Source organism: Sapajus apella, unplaced genomic scaffold, assembly GCF_009761245.1.
Source record: "Sapajus apella isolate SASKATOON/1434 unplaced genomic scaffold, GSC_monkey_1.0 scaffold187, whole genome shotgun sequence".
Classification (NCBI taxonomy): domain Eukaryota; kingdom Metazoa; phylum Chordata; class Mammalia; order Primates; family Cebidae; genus Sapajus; species Sapajus apella.
In genome coordinates, this window is record NW_022437127.1 from 659,098 (window position 1) to 668,875 (window position 9,778).

The 9,778-nt window shown below is 47.3% G+C and overlaps 1 protein-coding gene across 1 annotated transcript in view; it reads right to left on the reverse strand.

Annotated features, from left to right (window-relative positions):
* Positions 1 to 3,745, reverse strand: part of GJA5 (gap junction protein alpha 5) — an 18,074-nt gene extending 14,329 nt beyond the window's left edge. The window contains exon 1 of the mRNA XM_032268865.1: positions 3,478 to 3,745. The gene's annotated coding sequence lies outside the window, so the exon portion shown is untranslated. The remainder of the gene's footprint in view (positions 1 to 3,477) is intronic.
* Between the last annotated feature and the right edge of the window lie 6,033 nt (positions 3,746 to 9,778).

The following is a 9,778-nucleotide window of genomic DNA, read 5'->3' on the forward strand; positions in this document are numbered from 1 at the left end:
TGCACTCCAGCCTGGGTTCAGGCAATTCTCCTGCCTCAGCCTCCTGAGTAGCTGGGATTACAGGCACGTGCCACCATGCCCAGCTGATTTTTTGTAGTTTTAGTAGAGACGGGGTTTCACCATGTTGACCAGAATGGTCTCGATCCCTTGACCTCGTGATCCACCCGCCTCGGCCTCCCACAGTGCTGGGATTACAGGCTTGAGCCACCGCGCCCGGCCGAATGTGTCTTTAACTCAAGCTTTTGGGCCTGGAGTTGGATTCCACCTGGCTCCACTTTATGATGCCTTTCTTCTGAGGAGCTGTAGCGCTTTTGAATCTGATTACCAAGCCGAAGGCACACTCACAACAAGAGGTTTGAAGCAGACTTAATTCTACCTGGATGAGAAGGGGGCTGCCTACTCTGTGATCTGAGGGTAAGGGACATCTTCACCCCTGGCCACCTCCGTCGTCTCCTGAGGTTCTGAACCATGGAGTTGCCAGGTTGGAGTAAGATTCTGGAAATCCCCAGTGAAATACAGTGTTACCATTTCATGAAGAGAGGCTCCTTTCTGGTTCCAGCTGTTTCTTTGTGACCCTAGGTTTCCCCCTCCCTGAGCCTCACTTTGCACACTTGTGAAACAAAAGAGTTGAGGCTCTTCCATCTTTAAGTTAGAACATCTGGGGAGTCTGACTTGCTCAGCTGTGAAGTATGGCAAGTTAGTGGCAGAGTCAAGAGGCAAGTCCAGAGTTTCTGACTTCCTGCTTAGAGGCTAGCATAAGCAGTCCTAGAAAAAAAAAACCCGTGGTCATAAAAAACCAGCAACACCTCCTCGGAATTGTGTTTCATGGGAAGCCTTTCTATGTGATAGCCATTTAAAATACTTTATTTAATCTTCAAAAAACCTTATGAGGCAGATATTTATTAGCATCTTTGGCAGATAAAGAAGCTGAGTGTCAGAGACATTAAGTAATTTTCCCAAGGTCACACAGCTAAAATCCTAGCCAAATGTCCAAGCTGTTCCTTCTGCCCTACCCCTGAATTAGATAAACTCTAAGGTCCCTCTGTGCCTTTTCAACACTTCTGATTCTGTGACCTCCTGACTCTCAGTGGGCTGTTGAATACTAAACCATACTTGCCCATTATTTGCTAATGTATCAGAAACAACTGATTCTCAAAGCGGCATCAAGCTGGTGTCACCAGGAGCCAGCAGCTTCCAACAACAGGAAGGAAGTCAGCTTCCTTTCCAGGAACCCTGAAGCTTTCCAGGAAAATGGTCCTCTCTCCCCTTTGTCCAGCCCAACGCTTGAGCCCAGGTTGGCACTTATAAGAGTTCGCTCACACAGAGAGCTACTGGAATCCCCAGAAAGTGAGTCCTTCCCTACGACGTGGGATAGAGATTTGGCCTTGGGTCTTCCCAGCCCCGAAGATGGCAGGACATCTAGTTCCTGTCCCCATGGATCCACATAGACAGCCTCCTGTCCTAAGAAGTGGGGACAACCAGTACCCAAGAGACTAGGCAGCACTGTGGCAGCACCCCGCACTGCCTGCGCCCCAGTGACAGCCAGTGCAGATGATGAAGAGCAGGGGAGCAGGTGGGAGTCAGTCCCACCAAACAGAATTGTAGAGATGCAAGTGGAAGAATCAGCGAGAGATGGTGGCTGGGAAAACGCAGCCAGAGAAGGAGGTTAGAAGAGCCCCAGGTGTGAGCGCGCAGTCAGCCCTGACTCATTGCGCCGTCTCCTCCTTCTCTAGGCTTTGCTCTCCTTATTTGTTGAAGAAGGAGGCTGGTAATGGAAAAGACCTCTTTCAGTTCTAATGTTCTCAGACCTTAGGCGGTACTAGGAGAGGAGAAAGGAGTTAAGGAGGCCGTTAAGTTCTAAGAACAGTGAGCAGACCTCTGAGGTTCTAAGGCAGAGACAAAGCCGGGCAGCCTGATTCTGGGACTGCTGCGGCTCTGCGAGCGTCACATGTGTGAATGAGGGATGCTTAGAGAGCGTTGCGTCGGGAGCCACAGACCCCCTCTTGGTACTCCCTGCTCTGCAGGCTGTGGTCACTGGGACTCCTCACTCACAGGTGCTGAGTGAGAAAAAGGCTTGGAGGGACAGCCAAGGGAGCAGGCTCCAAACAAGTCTGCCAACCCCGGAAGCTGGCAGGAAGGTGGCAAGTTCACAGCTCTCCCTCGGGAGCAGTGAATCAAGGGCTGGGCTGGGCTGTGACTCTGGGGACAGTGGGTGGAGGGGATGGAGACCGTTTGGCCTGCGGATGTGAAAGTCAGGCTGGAAGGCCTCTAAATACCAGCCGGTGTCCCCAACCCTGAGCCACAGCACTGCCACATGCTCCCCTTAGTATCTTCTCTCCTTCAATTTTGCTGGTTTCAGGTCTCCTGACTCCCTGTTCAGTGCTCTCTGCACTGCCCTGCCTTCCCTCCAGCCAGTTGGACTGCTTTGTGTTAAAGCTTTGTTCCAGAAACAGCCGCCCCAGTGACTGCTGGGGAGTGAGAACCAGGAACGCATGTATTATAATGGAATACTGCAAGAGAGAACAAGGGGAAAACGGAGCAACAGAGCCAGATGGGAAATCCTTGTGCTGAACCTCACTTTTTCAGTGGCTCTGAGTTGCATGTGAGCCTATAGAATCACAGCCTTACACAGTGTGACTGCTGAATGGAACCAGAGGCAACCTTCTAGTTCAAATCCCCCATTTTATAGATGAGGAAACTGAGGCCCAGCAGGGGGACGTGTCTGTTACAAGGCCTCCCAGCCCCTGAGTCTGAGCTCTTTCGCTACATGCTCACAAGAAGGGTCCAGGAAGGAACTAACAGAATCTTTCTGCCCCGTGGTCTCTACATTGCACTACAAGTGGAAAGGAGACCTTCGGAGGTGCTTTCCAGGGCTCCCTCTCTGGTTTCACGTGCCTCTTTCCTCTGGCGGCAAAGTGGCAGCCTGGATTTCTCGCATGTGGCCACTGCAGAGTGGGGACGTGATACTCTGCAGGAAACTAAGCAGGGAATATTTTTAAACCATCCAACATGCCTTAGGGAGAAAAAAAAAAAAATCAAAGCACTCCCCTAGATGTTGCAAAAAGCATTTCGAAAAAGATTCCACGCCTAGAAGCAGCGTCGTAAAGCAGTGTTGGTTTTATTCTTAAAGGCAATTCCCTGCAACAGGGGTTCTTGGGAATTGACTGGTGACCCACTTCTAAGGGGCACCCAGAGGACTGAACTCCACAGGAGTAGGCTGGAGCCCCAAGGTGCCCCCACTTGCAATTCTCCAGCTCCCTCTAAATCAAGGAAGTAATGTATCTGCTGCTTCACTAAACCTTCCTTTTTAATATATCCACACCTGACTATCACGGGAAATAGTGGGATGGATAGAGAATAAACTCACAGGTAGAGAGAAAGAGCTTTGTTTCTATCCAGCCCAGAAGCCACGTTCCCCTCTTCTGGCTACTTCCTACCCACTTGTAGTTTAGTTTTCAGACTCAAGTCCACTCTTACCTGCTGCTTTTCCTCCTCCCTGGACTTCCCCTCCACTGGCTTCTTCACACGCTGGCTGCCTCTTCGCCAGCTGCCCACCCTCTTTGCTTCTGAGCCTGTCAGTTGTTCCTCTTCCACCCCGTTTTAATCGTATCTGCCGCCTTCCCTCCTCCCACTTCTTCCTACTCTTTCTCTCTCCACCCCTTTCCCCCTCTGAATCCGTCCCTCCCCCTTCTCTCTTCTGCGCTCTTAGACTCTTTGCTCTAAACGTCTTCCTCCCTCCTCCTCCCTGTCTGCCTGTCATCCTTGACCTCCCAGCAGTCCTCCACGTTGCCTCTCCCCTGGGCTGCCGGTGCACCACCTCCCTAGGTTTCTTTCTGCCCACCCCTCTGCTGCGTGGACTCAGACTTCCCAGGCCATGGCTCTTCTGGGGCATCAGCAGGAAGATTGGCATTGCCAAAGAGATCCCTCGTCCCATTCTTTTCCCCTTGTGAGAGAAAAAGAGGGTGTTCACTCACTTAACAAGCCTTTTTTTGGGACTTCTACTATGCCCACACTAATGAACTGAGCATCAGCCGGCACAGGAAAAGACGATCTCCAAGTCACAGCCTTCCAGCACTCAGTATAGGCACCAGGACTAACCTGAAAGGAAAGGAATGCTGACCTCTCAGCTCCAAAAGCCTAGGGCATTCCTCAGTCCCAGAATCATACTCTCTCCCCTTCCCCTTTAAAGAGAGGCGAGCACCTTCTATGCGTCAGGCACTGGGCTAGAGACTTCACGTATATATTGCCTATTTTTATCTGAATCGTTCTAATTTTTAATTCAATAAGGTAGATCTTTTCTGCATTTTATATTTGAGGAAACTGAGGTTCAGAGAAATCAAGTAACATGATTATGGTGACCCAGTGTGTAAAGTAAGCGACAGAATCAGGATTGGAAATTTTTGCCAGTGCCAACATTCATCTTTTTGCACCTTCCATGAAAGCAGACAGGTCTCCCAACTGGAACTGAACTGATGAAAGTAAGGCTGGCTCTTGTTACATCACATGCACAGGTGACCAAATTCCGAAACTGGGGGTTATCTGTCTCCTCAGACCCTCCCATTCTCCAACTTCTCCCCCAGATTCCTCAACTTAAACACGTAGCCAGGGACCCAGTTGGAAGCAGGTAAGTGTCAACAACAGAGATTACTATGAGTGGACTGAAATCAGACAAGTCAGGGACTAAGCCCACAGATTCCGAGAGCTAAAGAAAACCTCCGTGACCATCTGGGACATCCAGGGAAACTGAGGCCCAGAGAAACGGCCACTTGTCAATGTTGTATACAGTAGTAGGTGGCAGAGGCAGGGCAGGAAGCCAGAACAACCCCTTTGCTCCACATCATCACCTGAAACATGCCTTTTCCACAAAGCACTGGCCACAAGCGTTTCAAGACTTTGCGAAGACGTTTCCTTAATGGGCTATATTTTTCTTGGCTGAATGAGCTTAGGATCAGCAAGAGAGGAAAGAGCAAGGGGCTGAATTTCCAGTTTCGAGGAAGGCAACAGCCCTGGTGAAAGCAAATGCAGGATTCTTGATTCCTTAACCATAGTTTACCCCGTTTCTATGCAGCATCAGAGCAGATTCTGGGGCCAGCCTGACTGGGTTTGAATCCTGGCTCTGCCACTTACTGCCTGTGTGACAGTGGGCAAGTCAACCTCTATGCAGCTCATTTTCCTCAACTGTAAATTGGGACTATTATCTACTTCATGGGGCTCTCATGAGGACTAATGAGTACGTGAAAAGCACACAGAATGGTGTTGGGAACGTGGAGGTACTGTAGATGTGGCTGCAAAATAACACAATACAATACAACACAACACCATACAACAAACACAATACAACACAATACAACACAACACAATACAATACAATATAACACATACCATACAACAAACACAACACAATTCAATGCAACACAATACAACACAACAAACAATACAGTACAATACAACACAATGCAATACAACACAACAAACAACACAACACAATACAATACAACACAATACAGTACAACACAACAAACAATACAACACAACACAATATAATATAATACAGCACAACATAATACAATATAATACAACACAACACAACAAACAATACAACACAACATAACAAACACAATACAACACAACACAATATAATACAACACAACATAATACAATATAATACAACACAACAAAACAAACACAGTACAATACAATACAACACGATATAATACAACACAACACAAAAAATGCAATACAACACAACACAACACAGCGCAATACAATACAATATAATACAACCAAACACAACACAATACAATATAATACAACACAACACAATACAATATAATACAACACAACACAACACAAACACAATACAACACAACACAATACAATACAACACAACACAACAAACACAATACAATACAAATCTCCTCCCTGCCTGTACTTGCCATGGCTGGACCTAAGTCCCATGATAGAATTCAGCATGTGAACCCAATAGCAAGCCCTGCTTCTCCAAAACAAATTATTTTCACACTGCGACTTTGTCCCTACATCCCAGCCTCTCTACAAGAGCAGTGGACACCTAGGACCAACTTACTATCTTCATCCAGGAGGTAGCCAGTTAAAGAACCCATGAAGTATCAGCTGGGAGGTGGTCTGAAAGGTTTAGTGGAGTATACACTCCTAGTTCAGTGGGCTGCTGGAGGAGAGGTGATCTCCGTTTTTCTCTGAATGTGCAGAAGGAAAGAACTGCCCAGATATACCCACGACTCTGGAGGGACAGCGGGGTGTACAAGGTAATCTCTCCCTTTGCGTTTGGCTGATAGAGAAATAAAGCAGTGAAGAAACTGGATGGGTTGCTAGAGGAAGTCCAAGAAGTCTGCCTCAGGGCTGGGAGGAGGCTGAGGTCTCTGGCTGGGATCATCCCAAGTCAACAAGGTCAAACAGCTCTCCAGCTGGGACCGCTCGGCATGGCATCCAGGACAGCTTGGCCGCTCGGAAATGTGCTTGATTCCTCACCTGGCTCAGGCAATGACTGACAGAAGTAAACACAACAACAAACGCTTCATTTGGGCTGTGGATGTGAGGTGATTCTCCAAAGGAGCTGAGTCTGGCGATCACCACATAGCTAGGAGGAAGCCCCTAAGCAGATGTTCAATGCACAGAGAAAAGGGGACGAGGGCCAAGAGTGGGAGCTGAGCGTCCGCCATGCCCTCCCCTTCTTCCTCACATTTTGCACAAGGAAGCGTCTTAAAAAGAGGGATCAAAGTCTGTGTTTCACCCATTACAAAATAGGGAGGACTCAGAGGGGATTTAGAGAGGAAGCCAAAATCCAGTCAAAGAATTAGTAAATCATACCTGGAAGGAAAGGCTATAGAGGTGGAATTGCAAAATAAACTTCATTTAACATTTACTACGTGCCAGGCATTGTACTAGGCACATTTCACATTCTTTGAGATAAAAAGACAGAAAAATGACCTTGTAAAGACCTTCTCAACCGTAATCAGGGTCTTATCTCAACAGGAATCCTTGGCTATTCCTATGGGCCCGGCCTATTCTATGTGAGAAACAAGGGCCCTCCCTGTCACAAGGAGCTGCCATTCTAGTTGTAGAAAAGAGCTGCTAAGACAAAACTACTCGTATAAACAGCAGTATTCTATATGTATTGTGTCAGTGATGATACAATAAAGTGCTAAAGTACGGGAGAAAAGAAATCATTTGGGAAACAGCTTCCTACAGGGTAACCTCTTTGTTGTGCTATAATGAAGGGGAAGAAAAAGATTTATTTTTTATATTTAAATTAAATTATTTATTATTTTAATTTTAATGTCAACTTTTATTTTTGATTCAGGGGGGTACCTGTGCAGGTTTGTTATCGGGGTATATTGCACATGCTGAGGTTTGGAGTACGACTGCTCCTGTCACCTAGGAACTGCGCAGAGCACCCGACAGCTGGTCAGCCTTTGTCTGCTTCCCTCCTCCTTCTGTACGATAGACATTATTACCCCGTAGTGTCTGTTGTTGCCATCTTTATGTCCATGAGTACCCAGTGTTTAACTCCCGTTTATAAGTAGGAACATGCGGTGTTTGGTTTTCTGTTCCTGTATTAATTTGCTTAGGACAATGGCCTCTAGCTGCATCCATGTTGCTGCAATATACATGATTTTTTTTTTTTTTTTGAGACGGAGTTTGGTCTTGTCGCCCAGGGTGGAGTGCAATGGCGCGATCTCAGCTCACCACAACCTCCACTTCCCAGGTTCAAGCGATTCTCCCGCCTCAGCCTTCTGAGTAGCTGGGATTACAGGCATGCGTCACCATGCCCGGCTAATTTTGTATTTTTAGTAGAGATAGGGGTTCTCCTTGTTTGTCAGGCTGGTCTTGAACTCTCAACCTCAGGTGATCCGCCCACCTCAACCTTCCCAAAGTGCTGGGATTATAGGCAGGAGCCATCACACCCGGTCCAGCCGATTTTTTTTTTTTTTACGGCTGTGAGGAACATTTATTGAAGGCCTTCTAGGTACCAGGTATTTTCACCTCACAACACTGCAGGATACACCGTATGTTACTATTTCCATTTCACAGAAAAGAAAATTCAGACTCAGAGAAGTTAAGTAATTTGTCCAAGATTACTCCGTAAGTACAGAAAAGGTCCACCTGCTGCAAAAGATCAGGCACTTTTCCCCCATGGCTGCAGAAGAAATTCTGATGAAACCTATTGACCTAGTAAGATAGGCGGGCACAGGGCCTCCCAGGTAGAGGCAAACAGATCCGCAGATGGCACCAGAAGAATGGACTCCAACCCTAGCGGGAGAGATTGTATTCAGCCCTGATTATGAAGGTGGTTCAGCCTGTCACAGATTTCCAGGAAGAGGCACCATCGCCTTCTTTACACGTCTTTTAAAACAGGCATACTAAAAATGGCTTCTTTTTTTCTTCTCTCTAGAGGCAAGGGGCAAATGAGGAGACCTTCCAATGTCTTCTTTACCCGATGGATCTCTGACTCTATGAGTTTCCTTCCCAAGACACCGTGGTCCAGATGTTTTAAGGGCTGCCTCTCTTACAGCCTACATGATAACACATGCAAATGATTTGTCAGCATCTAATTGCAAGAACAGTGAGTCCCCCGTGCCTCGTTGGAAGGCATAAATGGGTAATTGGAGCCATGGTTAGTGGGCTGAGGTCATACTTTTCTGCTGGTTAAGATGCAGGCACCACAGGCATAAGCCGTCCCCTTTAAGACTTTTACTGGCTAAAAAGGGCAAGAACACTCTGTTCCAAGAAGGAGAAAGCAAAAGAAACACAGACTTCCTTGCTCCTGGTGTTTTGATCTATGAGCCTACTCTCATCATATCTCAAGTTTTAATCCCAAAGGCAAGGTCAAGATCATGTCCATACTTTTTAGGCTTAAGGCAGATGGGATCCCAGGCTTAAGAGCTCTTGTGGTGGGCTTGGAGCAGTAGCCTCCATGGACGTGAGAAGAGGAGAGGGAATCCAGTGCCAGCTATGTCTGATTCTCTCCCACTGAAGTCAGGGCCTGAAGGCAACAGCTGGGTGCAGCTTCACTTGAGCTCCGAGAGTCCCGGGACTGGGGATTTCATTCTACAGCAAAAAGTGGGATCTTGACCTGGGAGATTTGGGGATGTTTGCCCTCTAGATCCAGAGGGAAATCTCTCAAAGCAAGAAGACTGAGAGTCTCATATTTTGGTCTGATTATAAGCAAGGTCTAGAGTTGTAGTGCACCCTGGTGCACATTCCTGCCTCCTCTTAACAACTTATGCGTCCCTGATCCACCCCGCCTACCTACCGCACAAGACTCAAAAGGACTTGCTTCCCCTCTATTTTGAAAGGTGTTTCAGTCATGTCCAAGGTATAGTATTAGGTGGTCTATTGAAACAAACTCATTAGACACAAGATCAAGAAACTTTCTGCCAAGTATGCTGTTAACTCAGACACCCTCAGACAAGTCACTCTGAAATCGTCATTTCCTTGTGTGTAACAATAAGGTGTAATATCCTGTATCTGTCCTGGTAATCTAGCCGTCGATGTGCAAAGCCTAATTCCATAATGATGTGGCTGGGCTCTGTGTCCTCACCCAAGTCTCGTCTTGGGTTGTAATCCCCATAATCCACACGTGTCAAGGGAGACACCAGGTGGAGGTCACTGAATCCTGGGGGCATTCTCCCCCATGCTGTGCTTGTGATAGCGAGTGAGTTCTCGTGAGATCTGATGGTTTTATAAGGGGCTCTTCCCCCTGCGCTCAGCACTTCTCCTTCTTGCCATTGCGCGAAGA